Below are 19,601 nucleotides of genomic sequence, written 5' to 3'. Positions count from 1 at the left end.
TTTTTTGTCGGTTAGTCCTGGAAGGCTACAATCATGCCAAATTTCATCATTCTAATCTTGCCGGAAGTGTCTAAACATTTTGGGGTATAGAAGACGTCCCATATAAATAACATTGGAAACATTTTTCAGTTCCCCATGAAACCACTTTACGGTTAGAAATTTTCATTTCTGATGATTCACTTAAGCAAAGCTAACGAAAACGTACCAGCATACCGAATTTGAAGTTTTTATTCCAATTTTAAGTACCTAAAACATGAGGTTATAGGTCCAGAAAAAGTCTCATTTAAATAACATGGGGAAATTTTTCACCCCTTCTTTAGACCCCCTAAAAATTAAAAATATTCACTTTTGGCAATTTTTCTGTGTGTTTGTCCCGAAAAGCTATAATCATGTCAAATTTAATCATTGTAGCCCTGCAGGAAGTGGTCAATAATTTGAGGGTCTAAAAGGTGTCCTATATAAATAACATGGGAAAGATTTTTCAGTTCCCTATAAAACCACTCTAAAGTTGGAATTTTTTACTTTTGGCAATTTTTCTGTCGGTTAGTCCTGGAAGGCTACAATCATGCCAAATTTCATCATTCTAATCTTGCCGGAAGTGCCTAAACATTTTGGGGTATAGAAGACGTCCCATATAAATAACATTGGAAAGATTTTTCACTTCCCCCATGAAACCACTTTACGGTTAGAAATTTTCATTTCTGATGATTCACTTAGGCAAAGCTAACGAAAACGTACCAGCATACCGAATTTGAAGTTTTTATTCCAATTCTAAGTACCTAAAACATGAGATTATAAGTTCAAAAAAAGGTCCATTTAAATAACATGGGGAAATTTTTCATCTCCTCTTTAGACCCCCTAAAAATTAAAAATATTCAGTTTTGACAATTTTCCTGTGGGTTAGTTCCGGAAAGCTACAATCATGCCAAATTTAATTATTGTAGCCCTACAGGAAGTGCTCAATAATTTATGTCAGCTCATGTAGTTTTATATATAGTTAGGATATAGACCTATATTAATTATCCGATTTCCAGCCATTTCTATTTACCAAATGAAGGATTTTCGGATCTATGCTTTTCATTATTATTATTATTATTATTATTATTATTATTATTATTATTATTATTATTATTATTATTATTATTATTATACAATATGGAAGTTCTTGCCTCTCGGGATGGGATTTTATAGTGTTTCAGGCTGTCATCACTGAGACTCAGGCGTCTTGCTTTTTAAGAAAGATATACTGTGCCACACTACAGCATTTTGATTAATTGGAACAGCTGTAATTTAAAAAGAAGTCAGCCAGTTACTGTTTCCAAATGTAAACACAATGAAGTTAAAATTTAGTAAAACGATGATAAAAGAAATAATCTCTTTAATTCTAATATGTTTTATATCTGAAAAGTTTCCACGGTTTAATCATAGATCAATATTTACTATTCCTTCCTTTCAAAATTGACTTCGTTTTTTATATGTATGCTTGAAGGTTAAATGTTTTAGATTCTTGATCGGTATTGTTTACACGTGTTTGCTGTCTTAGTGAAAGATTAAACTAAATCTTTAGCATGTGTTAGAACTGTAAACAGAATAAGAAGAACAAGATAACACTAATAGTAGAAGAAGAAAAAACGGCGAATTCCAGAATTTAGCCAACGCATCATTATGTAATCTGGGCAGCAAAAACTCTAAACGCTGAAAGAAGAGGAAAATGAAGAAAAAAGAAATGAGTTCCATCTTGTGAGACACGTGCTTGTCCTGTAAATGACTGCTAGTGTTGTGATTGCACCGGCGAGCTGGTTTCCAAGTCAACAAAGCATGTAATTCCCAGAGCTTACGTGTAAAGCCCTAGCTCCTGGATGGAACTCTCTACAACATATCCTTCGTGTCATTTCAGACGAGAGCGGAATCTCAGAATTCCATGATGCTTGTCTCTTATCGCTTTCTCAGGCGCATAAACAGACAGAAAGAAAGTATAGAAGGAACACTGTCGATACATTTTTCTATACACACTTGCCTCTTTGTGTCTTTATGACGAGGGGGGGGAACTTACTGTAAATTTCGCATCTCTACAGAGTGCAAAATCTTGGGGGGACGGATGAGAGAATTTCTCATTTAATATTTTAGAATAAAATTCTCCTCAGTAATAAACTATTAGGGGGTGAATAAACTAACATTAGTGTAAGGAGTTTGCAAATTTATTACGTGGTTCGGATTCCACGTTACGCTCTAATTCCACGTCTCGTATAGCAGTGCTCCTGAAAGAGACACTAACTAGAATCAAATAAAATCAAACAATTAAAACATATTTTATGTAATTAACAGATGAATTGGTGATCTGTTACAAATATTCGTAATTCCACCTAGTTTTGTAACTATAAATGTTCAAATATGAACTCTCTATGCCGAAATTCTTCAATGAGAAGATTTGTTTTACATCCCCCTATTCACATACACACACACACACACACATATATATATATATATATATATATATATATATATATATATATATATATATATATCGATTGTAATGATTTGGCACCTTGACTAATGTTTAATTAACTTTCACCAATAGGTAAATGATGAAAAACGACTTGAAAATTTTGAAATGTGGATATAGAGAAGATTGAGGAATATTAGCTGAGTAGAGCGGAAAACGAATGAGAGGGTGTTAGAAATGGCAACGGAGGAAAGAACAATTTTATATATTATTGAGTAGAGGAAGAGAAACTGATTTTGACATTGGCTAAGAAGAAACTGTATCATGATGGATGTGCTAGAGGGTATTGTGGCAGGAAAGAGAGGGAGAAAGCGAAGGAGGCTACAATTGATGGATGATATCAAAACAGAAAAATAGTACGTGAAGACAAAAATGTCAGCGGAAGACTGCGAAGCATGGAAGCTTCTTAGTTACGGCAAGTGATCTGCAAATAATGGCAGAATACATATGATGATGAGGAGGATGAATGACCTGTTATCGCTTATCAGAATGAAACCACATATGGCGCATTCAGTGCACAAGGAATTCAAGTCCACTTTAGCTCGATACGGACATATCTCATCTTTAAGACTTCTATCTGAAGGTTCTTTTAGAGCTTTAAAGACCTGATCCAGATATTGTAAATACGTAACTGCTATAATGTAATGAGCAGTGTTCTTTTTCATACTTAGGTTTAATGTACAAAGTTTGTCTCTTTTTTGCACAACTTTGGAATTGGAATTGACTACCTTGTGCATTCTATATTTAACTTAACAAACCTTCAAAATCTTATTGAAATTTTTGTTAAACAAATGTTATGCTATTTAAAGGACGTTTGGAAAACAACTGTGATCTTAAGTTATATCGTCTTCATTTCTTTCCATTTCTTTTCTTACATTATTTTATTCATCTCACCATCTCTACACTACGGCGTAGAAGTAACTTTTGTATTTTACAGACTTTATACGTACAGATGAATAAATGCCTTCATATATATGGAATTATTGCATTCAAAAGTTGCTAACTGGTGTACAATAAAACTTCTTGGTATAATATACAAATATGCAATGATTCATAAAATTCAAATGAAAAGATATATATATATATATATATATATATATATATATATATATATATATATATATATATATATATATATATATATATATATATATATATAGATAGATAGATAGATATATAGATATATATAGATAGATAGATAGATAGATAGATAGATAGATAGATAGATAGATAGATAGATAGATAGATAGATAGATAGATAGATAGATAAAACGTGCAATGTAATTTGTTTCACAATTTTCGTGTTGTTCTTCATACACAGAGATAGATCCAAATTAAGGCATTTTTTTTTACCAAGGTATACTCATGTCCAAAATTATTGTCGCATGAATATAAATATGTTGTTCTAGGAATATAATTTGATAACGAATTCGCCCGGAATTTCTTCTGATGTTAGTATTGTATAATCGACAAAGACATGTATGTGTAAAATTTCATGTCCAAAGAGCAGTAAATGAGAACAATAAAATGAAAATAAAATTTTCTTGTCCATTTTAGCAACATTTTGTTTTACTCAATCTAATTTTCGTATTTATAATTCTTTTTCTATGAAATTTACCACAAATATACATTTCCCGATTATACACATAGTATCAGTATTGAAAGTAACCTGCAAAATCATTATCAAATTATATTCTTACAAGAAGATAATTATAGATATGCGACAATAATTTTGGACATGAGTGTACATATAAGTAGGAACAATGAAGTAGAAGTAATGAACTTGTATAGTATATTGAACTTGAACTTAGTCATACAGTATTCATGTATTTATCTTCCATTTCTTTTCTTTTTTTTTTTAAGTAAAATGTTTTGTTGTGTTAACGGGAGGGGATATTTCTCCCTTTTACCTTCCCTTGATATGGACGTTTATGATTACATCTCTTCATCGAAAACATTCATTAAAATATAATGTTTTATGTGGAGTCTCGTCCTGTATATGAAAAATAAAAATCGTGGACGTTACGAAGTGGTTACGATGGGAAAGCAGCTGAAAGCGTTAGAAATGTGAAAATGGAGCAGAATATAGAAAATTAGCCGAGTGGAATGAAGAAACAAAAAAAAAATGAGGAAGTATGGGAATATGAACTAAAATATTGGGTTGGAAATAGAAGAATGATAATGGGGAATTATAAAAAGGAAAAAGTAAACTGGTTAGTGTATGATTTCAGAAAAAAATATCTTACTAGCAAGTAACACTTCCTAAGTGTAACACTTCGATTTTGACAAAATTTGGTAGTTATATACTACATATAGAATAAACGAATACGTGCTTTTATTTTCTGCGGAAAAACGGTTTTAGGGGGCAAAAGCCCCCACCCAAAATTTTGAAAGTTGACGCCCGAAAAGCAAAAAACAAGTAGGCCGAAGTGAATGAAATTGTGCACAGATATTGTACACATAAAATGAGAGAATACGGGTTTAGTATTTTCCTAAAAAAAAAAAAAAAAAAAAAAAAAAAGGTTGGGTGGGGCACGGACCTCTCCAAACCTTTGATCATGAAATATCAAAAGTGCTAGTAACAGTATGTCAAATGTGTGTAAAGGACATGAAGAATTGCAACGAAACCTTGTGTATAAAAAATACGCAATAAATAAACGAATACGTTTTTCTTTTTATTTTTTGCGGAAAAACGGTTTTAGAGGGCTAAAGCCTTCGTCCAAAATTTTGGAATTTGACGCCCGAAAGGCAATAACAAGTGAACCGAAGTGAACGAAATTGTGCACACATATTGTAGACATATGACGGAATACGGGTTTCAAATTTTCGTGGAAAAAACGGTTAGGTGGGGCACGAATCCCTCCAAAGCTTTGATCACGAAATATCAAAAGTGCTAATAATATGTCAGATGCATGAAGAATTGCAACCAAACCTTGTGTATAACCAATACGCAATAAATAAACGAATACGTTTTTTTTTTTTTTTTATTATTTTCTGCGGAAAAACGGTTTTAGGGGGCTAAAGCCTTCGTCCAAAATTTTGAAATTTGACGCCCGAAAGGCAGTAACAAGTGGACCGCCGCCAGATGAAATGTTCGTTTACATCTGTTGAAATGTTTCTAGAAGCCCTCTGTTCCTATGCAATGTTTGACTCATTTCAGTTATTCGTGTCTGTCTGTTAAAGCTTTTTTTGCTCGAGATAACCGTCGTTCCCAGCGTTTGTACACATTCTATTAGGATATTTTACGTATAAGCATACATTTGACTTCCCGTGTTCTTCTTTTCTGTGTACGTTTCATAACTTGTCTTTTCTTTCTCGTTCTCAGTTTGAATGTTTTCTTTAGTTGATAGTTCTTTCACGCATGCGAGCAACTACGGATCACCATTTCCTGCTACTAACACTATGTCATCAGCCGATATTACTATGCAGCACAGTTTGCAGTTCCATTCTTCCTTCCTCGTTATTTATATGTATGAAAAATATATATTTCGTTTTTCTCTTCTATGCAAATATTCAAAATGAGGCAACAGTCCATGTTCCTGACTTACACACTTCTCCTCTGCTTGTTTCCTTCCTCTTCAACTAAAGTTCTTTGGTTCTGTATAATTTATATGCAGACAGAAAAGAAAAAAAAACTTTACAATAACATATGGCATCTCAATTATGATTATCAAAATCGGTCTAGCGGTTTCGAAAAAGTTGGAGAACAAACATAGTTACACTCATTTCTGTACATATAGATTTATTTATTTGTTACAGCATAATTAAATTCTGCTAACACTAATTTTTTTTGTATACCGAATAAATTATTTGAGTTGCCAAAAAAAAAAAAAAAAAAAAAGAAAGAAACGTATCTTCTGGAGAGACTCGGTCGAAAAGGCACAAAAGCCTCTTAAGGTCTGCCATCTTGAGTGAAGCTTTATCTTGGATTTTCCTCATTCATATCAGACAAATGCCTGAATAGTACCTAATATGAAGATCTCAGGCCACTTTTTTCCCCAACTTTCCAGAGTAGTGTGATTACCGAAGGACGTCATCCTTCAGACATGAACAGGCTTCCATAGTTTTTATCCGTCGTGGTGATCGCCCGTTCGTGAATTTCGTAGGTTCTCCTGAAAGAAAATGTTGTCGTGGACTTTTCCCTAAAAGAACTAATCTTGTTCAAGGGTACAAAACCAATCACAGGAAAATGGGTAGTTACTATTTCCAATACATAATTCTTTATTTTGTTTAAATCCTGTACTACGTACTATTAACGAGAACCTGGTATTACGGTTTGAACTGAAACTACAGAATGAAACAATAATTTATTACACAGCGGAATTTTGAAAATAGCAAAATTGCATGCTATGATTTTGCTAATCTTTCTCACAGTAGTCAAGAACAGTAACTATGGTGAATACGTATATATCGGAATATATTTTTAGAAAAGTGAAATGATAATCACTAAGATACATGGTAAATGACAGACCTGAAAGATACAAACACATGTTTGTTTGTGATTAGCCAACACTGGAAGATGTAAATAAACCCTTATTTTTGATTAGTCGAACACCTGTGCACGGTATTTGAAGGAAACTTCTAGAAACTTTTTTTAAAATTTGGTTTTCTTCACAGTTTTTAAATAGCTAATATAATGCTCACAGTTATGCGTAAAATACAGAGAATAATATTATTCCTTCTTTGCTAGCATGAAATTAAGATAATTGTAATTAAAAATTATGGAATTAACTATCCAAGAGCTACTTTGAAAATCACCCTCTTCTTTGACATTTTTACAATCTGCACAAAAATTCTAGATCCACCGAGTTACTGTGCTTTGATACACTACGTCTTTCTCTTTCGCATGATAAATGTTTTGGATTTGCCACAGCGTTATGTCGGAGCTTGAACTCACACAGTTCAGTAACAGTAACAGTTCACGTATCAATCGTTGATAAACACTTACGGTCATTGCCTTTAAAAACTGACTGAAGATACTGACGGAGTAGCAGTCTCCTTTTTTGAATAGTCCGCTTGCAACGCAGCTTCTTCTTGGCCAATCTGATTTTGTACTTACGGTCGATCAAGGCGTATAAATACGCCTACTGTTTGGTTCGTAGAAATATTGAAAGACTTATGACTCCTCCTTATAGTATATTCGATATAAAGTCAGTGTAGACATATCTATTAATAAAAGGAATTTAGAAATTTAGTTAGTATTAAAATATTTATTTACGTTTAACAAAACAAAATGTCCAAACTTGATAGGTATACCAGTCGATATGTTTCATTGACTTGAACAAATTACCTAGTGTATGAGTGAGTACAAATCATTATGAGTAGTTTTCGGGGAAGTCGATAAAAAAAGGAACTATTTTGTAAACATAAAAATCTAGTTTGTGCAAAAACCAAGCTACTACGAAAACTGAAGCCTAAGTATGTATCAATCAAGTTTTTCGTTGTAACATCAGTGAGATGACAGTATGTTTAATTAAATGTACCTCAAAAGTATAGTCTACTCATTAATTTTGGCTTTACCATGGTATTGCCCAAAGACCACATCGAGATGAACAAAATGGCACGCTTCAAAGTAAACTATCATGGATAGTTTTCTAGAAGATAGAGAAAAATATGCCTTTAAAAAGTATCTCGTTCGTTATCAAACTGATCTAAATTGATAGCTTTTATTATGCTAGAATAGAATGTTTAAGTACTGTGCATGAAAAAGTTACAGTGCTAAGTGTCAGATTGTATTTATTGTTGTTTGAATTCTCCTAATAATGACACACATGTTCCTAACAGTGACACACATGTCCTCATAGTGACACATATATATGACTAACAGTGACATACATGTTCCTAACAGTGACGCACATGCTCCTAACAGTAACGCAAATATTCTCATAGTGACACACATATAACTAACAGTGACATACATGTTCCTAATAGACACACATACTCCTACCAGTGACACATACACTGCTAACAGGGATACACACTCCTAACAGTGACACGATGGTCCTAACAGTGATACACATGCTCCTAACAGTGACACACATGATCCTAACAGTGAGGCATATACTCCTAATAGTGTCACACATGATCTAACAGTGGCGATACGACTTGTAAATATAAATTTAGAAAAAGAATATTTATGCTATCTCCTAATACAGTAATGTTGTCCGACCATATTAATTTTTTTAAAAAGAAGTCTTTCTCTGTATGTTGAAATTAAACAACTGAACTTAATTGTATAGTTTCAGTTCCCACCAAATTTATTTTCTTTGAAAAAAATTTTAAAAAATATGTCCAAAAACCGAACAAAGTAATCCTTCCTTTATTGAAAACCTATCACATTAAGCTTAATCCTATACAATCGAATCGGAAACGGATGGATTTATGCTACCTGGCGATAAGTTATTAGCTTAGTTACATGATTAGCGAAATTGCTTTTCATTATATATATATATATATATATATATATATATATATATATATATATATATATATATATATAGAGAGAGAGAGAGAGAGAGAGAGAGAGAGAGAGAGAGAGAGATTAATCTATGTAATTAATGCAGCATTTGTGTCCTTTCATTGTGGTACGTTATGCATATATTGTTTGTGATATGTTTCAACGACGAGAAATGAATTGTTATTTCGAAATAGTTTATTACTGAAATGCTAATTCTACAATTTTATCATCGTTTAACGAAAAACAAAAACATTAAAAAATGAGACATATACCAATTGATAAATCTAAGTAAGATAAGCAAAATGATATACATGAGTATTCAAGCTTAAGGGTACACTGAGAAAAATCCGTTATCCGGACAGCGGTATATTGAGCGCGGTGGCTCAGTGGTAGAGCGTTCACCTCCGGTGCTTGGGGTCCTTGGTTCGATCCCAGCTCGCGCCGTTTGGACTTTGTGGTGGACAAACACCGTGCTCATGGGTTTTCTCGGGGTTTTCCTGTTTCCTCCCACTTTTCTTATTCCACAATTTCTTTCATCTCTCATCATCACCGTCTCCTTTAGCCTAACCGGCCTAAACGTGGGACGTAAAACTGAAAGATTTCATTCCATTTTTCTATTCATATTCAACTCTCACTGTGTGAGGGCCAATTGAACACAAGCCTCCAGAAAAAGCGATAGAACTTTCTTGGTTACCCTTATACTCTTTTATATATATACGAACAATTGTAAAGAGTTCGTATATATTAATACTTAGTCATGCAACACTTACACAGTGCTTGATATTTAACACTTGGGTGAACTAGTGCTGCTTACTAGACAAGAAATATCTCGTCTCGTCTCGTCTCGTCTCATATATATATATATATATATATATATATATATATATATATATATATATCGTCTCATGTTGAACATTTGCAGATACGCAATTCGTGGATCCGAGACAACTCGTACACTGCCACACTTGTTCTATGCCATTCCGTTATATCCCTCATTTACTTTCCCTCATTTACTTCATTCCTTATCGCTTTCCTTTCCTCAATCACAAAAGCCTGGTTCTGTCATACACCAGCCAGTTCAAAATGACTGAGCCAGAGCAACTTACAGTCAGGATTGGCAAGATAATTTACTTGTTACAATTTTTTCATGTAAATTACTCGCAAATTTACTAGCAACTTACGTCACGTAGATAAACAGTTTTTTTTACACAAAAAATAATAAAATGAAACCATTCAAAAGCAGGACATAGTCAAAAATAGAACGCAAAACACAATTTCTTCAAACTTACTAGCATCAACTGAAGCGAAATATAAACTTCCAAAGTAAAACTTCTCGGGTCAAGATCTCGCCTGGACAGAAATTTGCGGGACCAAATCTCACCTAGAACAAAACTTCGCCATCCAAAATCTAACAGGACAAATATTCATCATTGTGATTTCTTTGCTGTGTTCAAAAGATCGTTGTATGTATATACACTTAAAATAGCTTGGTCTCTTCCCTCCGTCGCTAACATTCTATTTTCCATCTTCATACGGACAGGAACTATTCTCAATTCACATGTATTTAGAACAGAAAATTTCGTCTTTCTGCATTTTAATAATAAATCCGATTACAGTACGAGTAAATAAAAAAAACTCATTTCAAATGGTTGTTTTCAAGTATTGATATAACGACGATTTAAATGTAAGTAATTGCTCCCTTCCCCCTTAAAATCAGAATTTTTGAAAACATTAGGGTACATTTTCACTTATTGTTAACAAGGTGTGTATATGCACAGTTTAATCTTCTTAACTGAAGAGATTCATGATAAAATAGATTGTTAGCATTCAGTTTCGCAATTGACTTATCAAATAATTTAACTAAAATAGATTCGATGAATAAGATTTCTCTTAATTTGAGTTTATTCGACTACTATATGTCCACTCATTTTCAACCGTTAAACTTTTAAGCTTCTAGTGTCTACATTATGTATTTTCTGGTTTTATTATTATTATTTTGACTTCAGATATTCTTATATAACTATATTGTAATGATGAAGTTTTTTTTTTTTCGTATGAGATTTAAAACTGCTAGTTTTGGTTCAGCGAGATTTTGGTCCGCCAAGTTTTGCCCACGCGAGATTTTCGACTGCAAAGTTTTGGCCAGACAAAATTTTGGCTAGGCGAGGTTTTGGCCGCGAAATTTTGTCTGTATACTATAAAACATTATGAACTATTTTTTAAAACATAATAATGCGCGTTATGATTTCGGGGGACAATATAGTCTCGGAGGACAATATTAAGATGGATCTCGCTGAGATAGGAATACAAAGTAGAAACTGGATCCAATTGGCTAAGGATAGAAGTCAGTGGAGAGCTTTCGTGAACGCGGCACTGAACCTCCGGGTTCCATATGCCATAGAGTTAGTTAGTTTAAGTTAGTTAATAATGCGCGCTATAAATCGTAATAATTAATTATCATTTATACAGGCATGGCTATTTTACGAAGTCAGTATGGTAGTTTATAAAATTGCAACATCCATCCAGAGCCCATACAAATTTGGCAGGAACCTTTTAAAGCTCTTTCTTTGTGCTAAACCAAACAGTAACCAGTGCGGAAAGACGATATATTTTAATTTATAGATTTATTTCTAGATGTTTTTAACTTGCTTCTAGTGTACACCAATTTACCAAACACTTCTTTATACAGTGTTTCAAAACAACACCGACAACATTCGGGAGATGATTCCTGACACCAAAATGAAACAAAAAAGTATAGACTAATCTCGATGCACAAATGCTTCCTTTCGAAGTTATAGCTGCCGAAAACATAAAAAAAAGAACTTTAAAGGTCCATAGCTCCAAAACTATGGGACCTACCGTATTCGGGTCAAGCCTTCACTTAGGGACTAATACGAGCATTACCCAATATACATGTTTTAGAATGCTAACTACTCATGCAACAATTTTCATAGAGGGAGTTTGGCTACAGGCATATAATTTGAAATACTCACCAACTATCTCTATTAAAAAAAATTATTGCGGAAGTACCGCAGGATTCTGAATTTTGGATATTTGGATAGGTCATATACAAAGTAAGTGAAGTCTTGGCCCGACTACGGTAGGTCCCATAGTTTTGGAACTATGAACCATAAAAGGTCATTTTTTTCATGTTTTTGGCAGCCTATAACTCCGAAAGGAAGCATTTATGCACCCAGGATGGTCTACGTTTTTTGTCTTATTTTGGTGTCAGCAATTACCTACCAAACGTTGTCGGTATTGTTTCAAAACACCCTGTATATTTACTCTGTCTGTCCGTGTATCCGTTCCTCCGGGAAACACAAAATCTCAAAAACTACGTGATGGATTACCATCAATTTTCGATAGGACGTAGAAGCTTGTAAGTTAGAAAGCTTGTAAGTTGAGTTCGTTGATGGACGTGATCCATCCAGTTGGTGCCAAGATATGGACAATCAAAAACCGATTTTCCATGCGTTCTTATGGGAGTAATTATGATTATCATCCTTGCGTGATAGACTACCCTCAGTGCTGTTGAGGTTTAGCGGGTTAGCATAACATTCAGGCGTGAAATACAACGCTAAGTTGAAACTAAATTTCTTTCTACTTGATAAATGTAATGATTTAAATATTTTATATTTTAACATATTCATTCATCTTGAAATATAGTTCATTTAATTTGAGGTTAAATGCTAGACTTGATAAAATTTAGCTTGTTAAGAAGTTTGCTTTATCCAAAACGAAACCAAACTTCTTCATATGGTGTATATTAAGACACTATTCTTGAGTACAAATGTTTCTCTTCCTTGACTCTTATATTAACAAGTATTTCTACTTAGTTGTTTCATAAATTGGTAGATAATTCGTTTCACTAAGAATAAATATGCATCTATAGGGATGATAAATGCAATGAGACAAAAGCATTATATCCTCCATATATTTCTACAGTATTAGATACTACAGGATTTGTCCGTAAAGTAGTGAGACTAGCCGCGGTGTTCTAGTCGCCAGCAGCGCGCTCCCCGACATGGTTTTGTATTGGGGAGTCTAAGCTAAGCAACGTATCGGGAGGCAGTCGCGTCTGAGCTCTGATGCAGTGAGGATCACACAAGGCGCAAAAGCTGTTTTTGAGTTGTTATTGCTTCGGGACAAACCATCAACGCCGTTTGCTAGAAAGAAGTCCTTGCGCGCCTGCACAGAGCCGTCAAACCGAAACGACCGCAGATTGCCGATCGCTGAAAGCTCCACCACGAAAAAGTTTTAGCGCACACAGCCTTCGTTGTGACCCTGATAGGGGTTGCAACCTTGTCGCAGCCACCGTACAGTCTCGATGTGAGCCCACCAGACTTTTCTTTCTGTTCCCAAAGCTCTAGAGAAACCTGAAAAGTCACCGTTTCGTCAATGTCCCCGCCATGCAACGGGCTGTTACAGAGTCTCTTAAAGAGATTACGGCAGCTGACTTCCAGGGAGCGTTTGGAGCGTAGGAATCGCCTTTGCGGCAGTGTATCAACGCCGGAGTAGACTATTTTAAAGAATTTTAACAATATACCTAGCAATCGGACCAATAAATTATTTTTATGACCCAGTCTTATTACTTTACGAAAAAACCCTGTGTATGCGCCTATTGTATATGTGTAGTGTGCTTTCGTTTGACATGAGGGAAGACCCTGACCCTCCTCAGCTATCCTATGGAATAGATACTTATACCTGTATGTATTGTCGGATTTTCTGTCCATTATGACGGTATTATTATTCAATTATTTGTGTATATTTAATAATTATTCAATTATTTATAAACTGATAATATCATTTTCTTTTATTTCCAGATGTTATCAGTGAAGGACAACTGGTTTATTTGTCATCTGCGTTTAAATTATGAAAATCTCATATTAGACAATGCTTCAAGAAGTAATTATGGTAAGCATAGTACAGAATATATTATTATTAAAATTTCTTGTACGAGTCTGCAGGGAAAAGTCGTTGCAGTTTTACAAATAATATATTACATTACTTAATAGTTTCATAATGGCTCGTTTTGAATTCAAAACACCAGACTCACAGACAATTTTTCAAAAGATGGTGAAAGACATTAAGTTTACACGCTTTGCTTTGGTTAAAATGTGTTGAATGTTATTTCAGTAAAGTAATATGCAACCTGATTGTGTGGCTTCAACTGAATGATGTATGGTTTTTGCAGTTGTGGTAGGCAGTGGGGGATCTAGTTCCCCAGTTTTTTGAGTGACAAGAATAATTGAAGCTATTACTTGTATATTTTGGAAAGTTTATTCTAAGCGTTACCTTTTATTCCTTATTGGATTTTTTTTTTTTTTTTTTTACATCACATATAGTTTCAGTTGTAGTTTTCGTTATGCAATGTAAAACAATACTTCAAATCCACAATGTCAACGTCCCATCTAGCCATAATATCCATCGAGAGATAATTAAGTTGGAAATTATTTCTGTAGGACCCATAACAATATTGTAAAGTCATTATTATATATACTATATAGGGTTGCCATATGTTCGTATTTTGTAAAGATTGTTTGTATTTTTGGGCCTGTGTCTGTGTCCATATCGTGAAAAGCATGACATAGGAAAAATGTCCGTATTTGACAGTTTTGGAGCTGTCGGAAAATTTCCGAGTCGGGAGTCGCTAGAATCTTGGTCGAAAAGTACTGTTTTCATCATATAACTTATATTTTAGTGACTATTAACAAAGTAGATTATGTTTTTAAAAAGTGTGTCTTTTTTGGTTAGATTTAATAGGGCTCATATGTAAATTAATTACATGATTTATTATATTTGTGTTAATAAAAAAAGAAATATGTTAGTTTCCAATATTGTTTTAAGTATTACAGTAAACAATTGTCTGATAACCTAAAAAGGCGATTTTTAGGTAAGAAATTTCAAACTTATTCTGTGTTTGGGCACCGTACCTTTGATGGGTCGTCATTTTAAGGCTTGTCCGTATTTTGGATCAAAAATTTATGACAACCCTATATATATATACCAATCATATTATGGGTTCTGGCTGCCCTCCGTTTTTACCTTCTAGATCCGTCACGGATGCTTGGCATATTTTTCTATCAATATAAACACCAGTTTTCTGTCACAAGTACCATAACCGAAGGAAGATCTGTTCCTCTACTGTCCTCCGTTCTGGCATCTACATTGGTTTTGTTGAACTTGCTGCGCCATTCTAAATATTTCCATGTAATCGAGTTGTTAGCATACGTGCCTTTGATTCATGCAGTGGGATTAAATTTCCGTTGATTGGTTGGTTGAGCCATTCAGCGCTGAGCCTATATGAGATGTAGACCTACAGCTTAAGGTAGAATCCGAACCACATGAGCTCCCATCGAAAATCGAACCCTGTTCTCCTGCTTTGGAAAGGGAAGAAGTATCTAATTTCAGTTGAGAAACCTAAAAATAATAATAACAAAGGGAATCAATGTGATGACCACAAACCACATAAATAGAGCAACCCACTTTATGCTTCTTTTGTTAAATTATGCTTTATTATTTACAAATTATGCTTTATTTTGCTTTATTGTTAATTTCAATCATTGTTTTACATTAATCGTGTATAATATATAATATTTACTATACATTAAATATTCTAAATATCTTGATCTATTTATGAGTATTTTATGCAACCAGTTTCTTTCATATTTAATTAACTTTCTACTTAATGCACGGTAAAGAGATATGCTTTACTTGAGCCAGTTTTTTCTATCACTTCTGTGCGTCTTAGAGGTGCATATATACAGAAAGGGAAAGTAAAAATGCCACCACAAAGTACAGAAAGTGCTTAAGTTCAAGAGGTACACATAACAATGTAGTGTGGAGTTCTTGTGTACTATTCATTGTTGGCGGAAAGTTTTCTTTCTCTTTTCCTTTTTTCTTTTCTCCACATCAAAGGATTACATCGAAAAGTTTACAGAAATAAAAATAAGCTTTTCATTGTTGCATTGTTGTGTTCTCAATGATTTTGCATTGTGAATATTGGTTTTAAAAATTATTAATACAGTGTGTTAAACTTACGGTTAAACAGAATTTCCCCAGAATTGTGCTATATATTTTAAATTAAGCTTTATTTTCTAAAATTATGTTTTATTATGCTTTTAAAATTAGTTTCTTCTGGCCCCTTAGACAACCACAACCGTGTTCAAGGTACCAACCATATGTGTAAATTGCTGTTATGCTTTTAATACTTTTTATGCTTTTGGGTTGCGCTACACAAATAAAAATCCTGTTGCTTGGCCATATATTTTCTAGACTGTAATCAGGGAGTTCAGTTTGGACCATTCTCACTTACAAGCAGATATACCCTTCATAGAGGTTAAAAGGATACAGTGATACAATGGTAGAACATTCTTCTCTGGTGTTAAGAGTCCATAGTTCGATCCCAGACCATGTAAGATTACGGTGGATGAAGACGACTTCATTGATTTCTCCAGAATTCTCCTGTTTCCTTTCAAATTCTTTTTCCACCATTTTTTTCATAATAATGATAATAATTCAATTTAATTAATAACTCGCCTTATTTAGCTCAAATTGAATAGTCATGGGAATTAAACTAAACATTTCATTTCATTACTGGAGATAACTATAGAATAAGTAAGCTAAAAGTACCATTTGTTTATTTATTATTTATGTTACTTACTATTATGTTTTATAAGTCAATAGAATACTATAAAATTTAGCAAACTGTTACCTCAGACTTTCTTAAAGAATTCAATACAAATTATACGATGCTATAATCTTTGAAACGATAGAATCATAGTACTCTCATGTTATGTTTCAAGTTATACAACCATATTGTTGTTAGTTTTACAGTATTAACTAGTGTTATCACCCGTCCTAATTTTGTAGGAACAATCCTGATTTCGAAGAAAGTGTCCCGCGTCTCGACTTTCATGTTTGTTGATGAAGTTGGTGACTATTCTTATAATAGAATTTCGTTTCCACACTATTATACAGAGGCTTCAAAATAACAGGAGGCCTCACAACGGCGGCAGACAGTTGCCTAACATTGCTGTCCATAGGCCATATAATTTTCAAGTTGATCATATTTTTTATTACATAACCTACATGTATTACATAGCTTCTATATGATTTACATTGTTTCAGTTTCCTTTATGAAGTATATTAATATGATTCGATCTCGACTAAAAAGATTTACACTATTATGCTTGTTATTCGCTTTTCCCCTCCCCCCATTAGCTTCATGAAATATCCTTACATATTGCTTTGGAAAGGTGAAGTCCCTATTCAAGTTAGTTCTCTCGTCTATCCACTTAATATTTAACATTTAACTTAATTCTGTGAGTATTTGTGAATTAGCGTTTACAGTTGTCTTTACACTTACGTACAAAACATTGTTATTGCAAGACAGACAGCATATTTTGTTAGTGCTCATACACGAGAGACGAAATATCATTTTACTCCTACTAAAACATACAAGAATAGGTGCAGTCATTGGTAAACGTGGATCTGAAAAGATAGGAGGACGGTAGGTAGGGGTATGACGTCACGCCGTCTCCCTGCCTATCTTTGAGCATTGTATTTTTTTAAAAATGGAGGGGACGCCGTTCATATTTTTTTGGAGGTGGGGGACGGCGCCCCCGCGTTCCCCCTCACTTTTACCCCTGTGTGCAACTATAGATGTAATGTATCACATGTAACGACCACAGATGTATTAGTGTTGAGGACATGCAACATCTGGAAGTAAGAAGTAGAAATATGCGTACGAAGAAATGTAGAAGAATTAAAATGAATATACACAGTAAACAGAGTGTAACTGTACTACTTTTTTTCCGTTTTGTTACACCGAGTTGAAGAGAAACAAGACTCGAACGTCAGAAAAACGGCTGTTTTCTTATATACGAGGACTGTGCAGAAGGTACCAGACGTTTTGGCTTACCGCGGCAGAGTTCAAGTCGCGTTCGGCCTATCAAGCCGCGTTAGTCGCCATCTTGGTGTCAGAATATTTTCACACGCAGTATACAGCCAACTGTGGTAGTGTGAGGATTGTAACACTCTTACTGTGCTTTCTGACGTGTTACAATGTGCGCTGCAATAGAAAATCCCTCCTCTTGTGAGATGCGTTCTGTGATTAGGTTTTTGTTGACCAAAATAATAATAATAATAATAATAATAATAATAATAATAATAATAATAATAAACGCAAGTCAGTTCAAATTCATCGCCAACTGTGTGAAGTGTACAAAAATGGAATAATGAGTGAAGGTCAAATGAGGCAATGATGCATTGATTTTAAAAATGGACATTCCAATGGCCGAGCTCTTGGATGGTTTTGGATGGGAGGTGTTCGATCATCCACCATACAGCCCAGATTTGGCGCCAAACGACTATCTCCTCTTCCCAGCGATGAAGACATGGCTTGCTACACAACACTTTAATACTGGCGCCGAACTGCATGCCGGTGTATGCCAGTGGTTGAAATTGCAGGCGGCAGGTTTCTACCTCGACGATATTGAAAAAAATTGTCACGGTATGATAAGTGTCTTAATTTGCATGACGATTATGTTAGAAAATTGCTTAAGAGTGTACCTTTCAAATCATGGGCGGCGATTAGGGGGGGGCAAGAGGGGCAGTTGCCCCCACTTTTTTGATGTGACGCCCTAATTTATATAATTCCATTTGGAAATGTAAACAGGGTGTCCACACAATTTGGAGAAAAGATCTCTGACTTTTACTTGACTTTCCATGACGAAACTTCCAGATTTCCCTGACCCCTGAATAACTTAAAAATATAGAAAAAAGAAAGAAACCCCAGCCTCCAGACTCCCCATAGTTGGCCTTGTTCTCTTCCGCTTCTGTTTCTTTCTTTTATCAATTTTCTTTCCAAAGGAATATAAATTTACAAATATGTGGATTAGGCCTACATATTACACAAAATGTAAAGTTACAAACGAAAGTGTGCAGTATACAGAGTACTTAAGATATGAAAAAAAATTACACATTATATGCTTACACATTATAATACCAATTACACAGCATTATAATATTACCGGGGGCCGCGGTGGCTCAGTGGTAGAGCGTTCACCTTTGGTGCTTGGGGTCCCGGGTTCGATCCCAGCCCCCACCAAGTGAATCTTGTGGTGGACAAACACCATGTGCGTGAGTTTTCTCGGGGTTCTCCCGTTTCCTCCCACTTTCTTCGTACCACCATTTCATTCATCACTCATCACCACCGTCTTCTTTAGCCTAACCGGCATAACCGTGGGACGTAAAACTCAAAGATTTCATTTCATTTTTTTTATATTACCTATAATAATAAACAGTTCATACATGATTTTACTGATTATTAAAAAAAAAAGCACACACACACATTATGTAACCCCTATTTTTGCGGGTGCAGTTGTTAAATGCAACCCATTTAGAAATTTGTTTTCATCCTTTCTCACATAGTATTCTTTTCATTGATCTGAATATCGTTCTTGTTGTGTCCGCAGTTTGATTTTCTTCTCTTCTTCCTCCAGCTCCTTTAGTTGTTGCTGAATCTTCCGTTTCTCTCTCCTCTTCTCGTCTCCAGCATTTATCTCTTTTCTTTTCCAAATATACCTGATATTGTCTCATTGAACTTCTCACTGAATGTATCATACCTCTTGTAATTAT

At 34.3% G+C, this 19,601-nt stretch overlaps 1 protein-coding gene across 1 annotated transcript in view; it reads left to right on the top strand.

Annotated features, from left to right (window-relative positions):
• LOC145662988 (monocarboxylate transporter 12-like) overlaps window positions 1-19,601 on the top strand; it is an 881,834-nt gene that overhangs the window by 187,314 nt on the left and 674,919 nt on the right. Inside the window, exon 2 of the mRNA XM_081729091.1 lies at window positions 13,784-13,874. The gene's annotated coding sequence lies outside the window, so the exon portion shown is untranslated. The remainder of the gene's footprint in view (window positions 1-13,783; window positions 13,875-19,601) is intronic.

This window comes from Thermobia domestica, chromosome 10 (genome assembly GCF_964235325.1).
Source record: "Thermobia domestica chromosome 10, izTheDome1.hap1.1, whole genome shotgun sequence".
In the NCBI taxonomy this organism is placed as follows: Eukaryota; Metazoa; Arthropoda; class Insecta; order Zygentoma; family Lepismatidae; genus Thermobia; species Thermobia domestica.
This window is presented reverse-complemented; position numbering and strand designations above follow the sequence as displayed.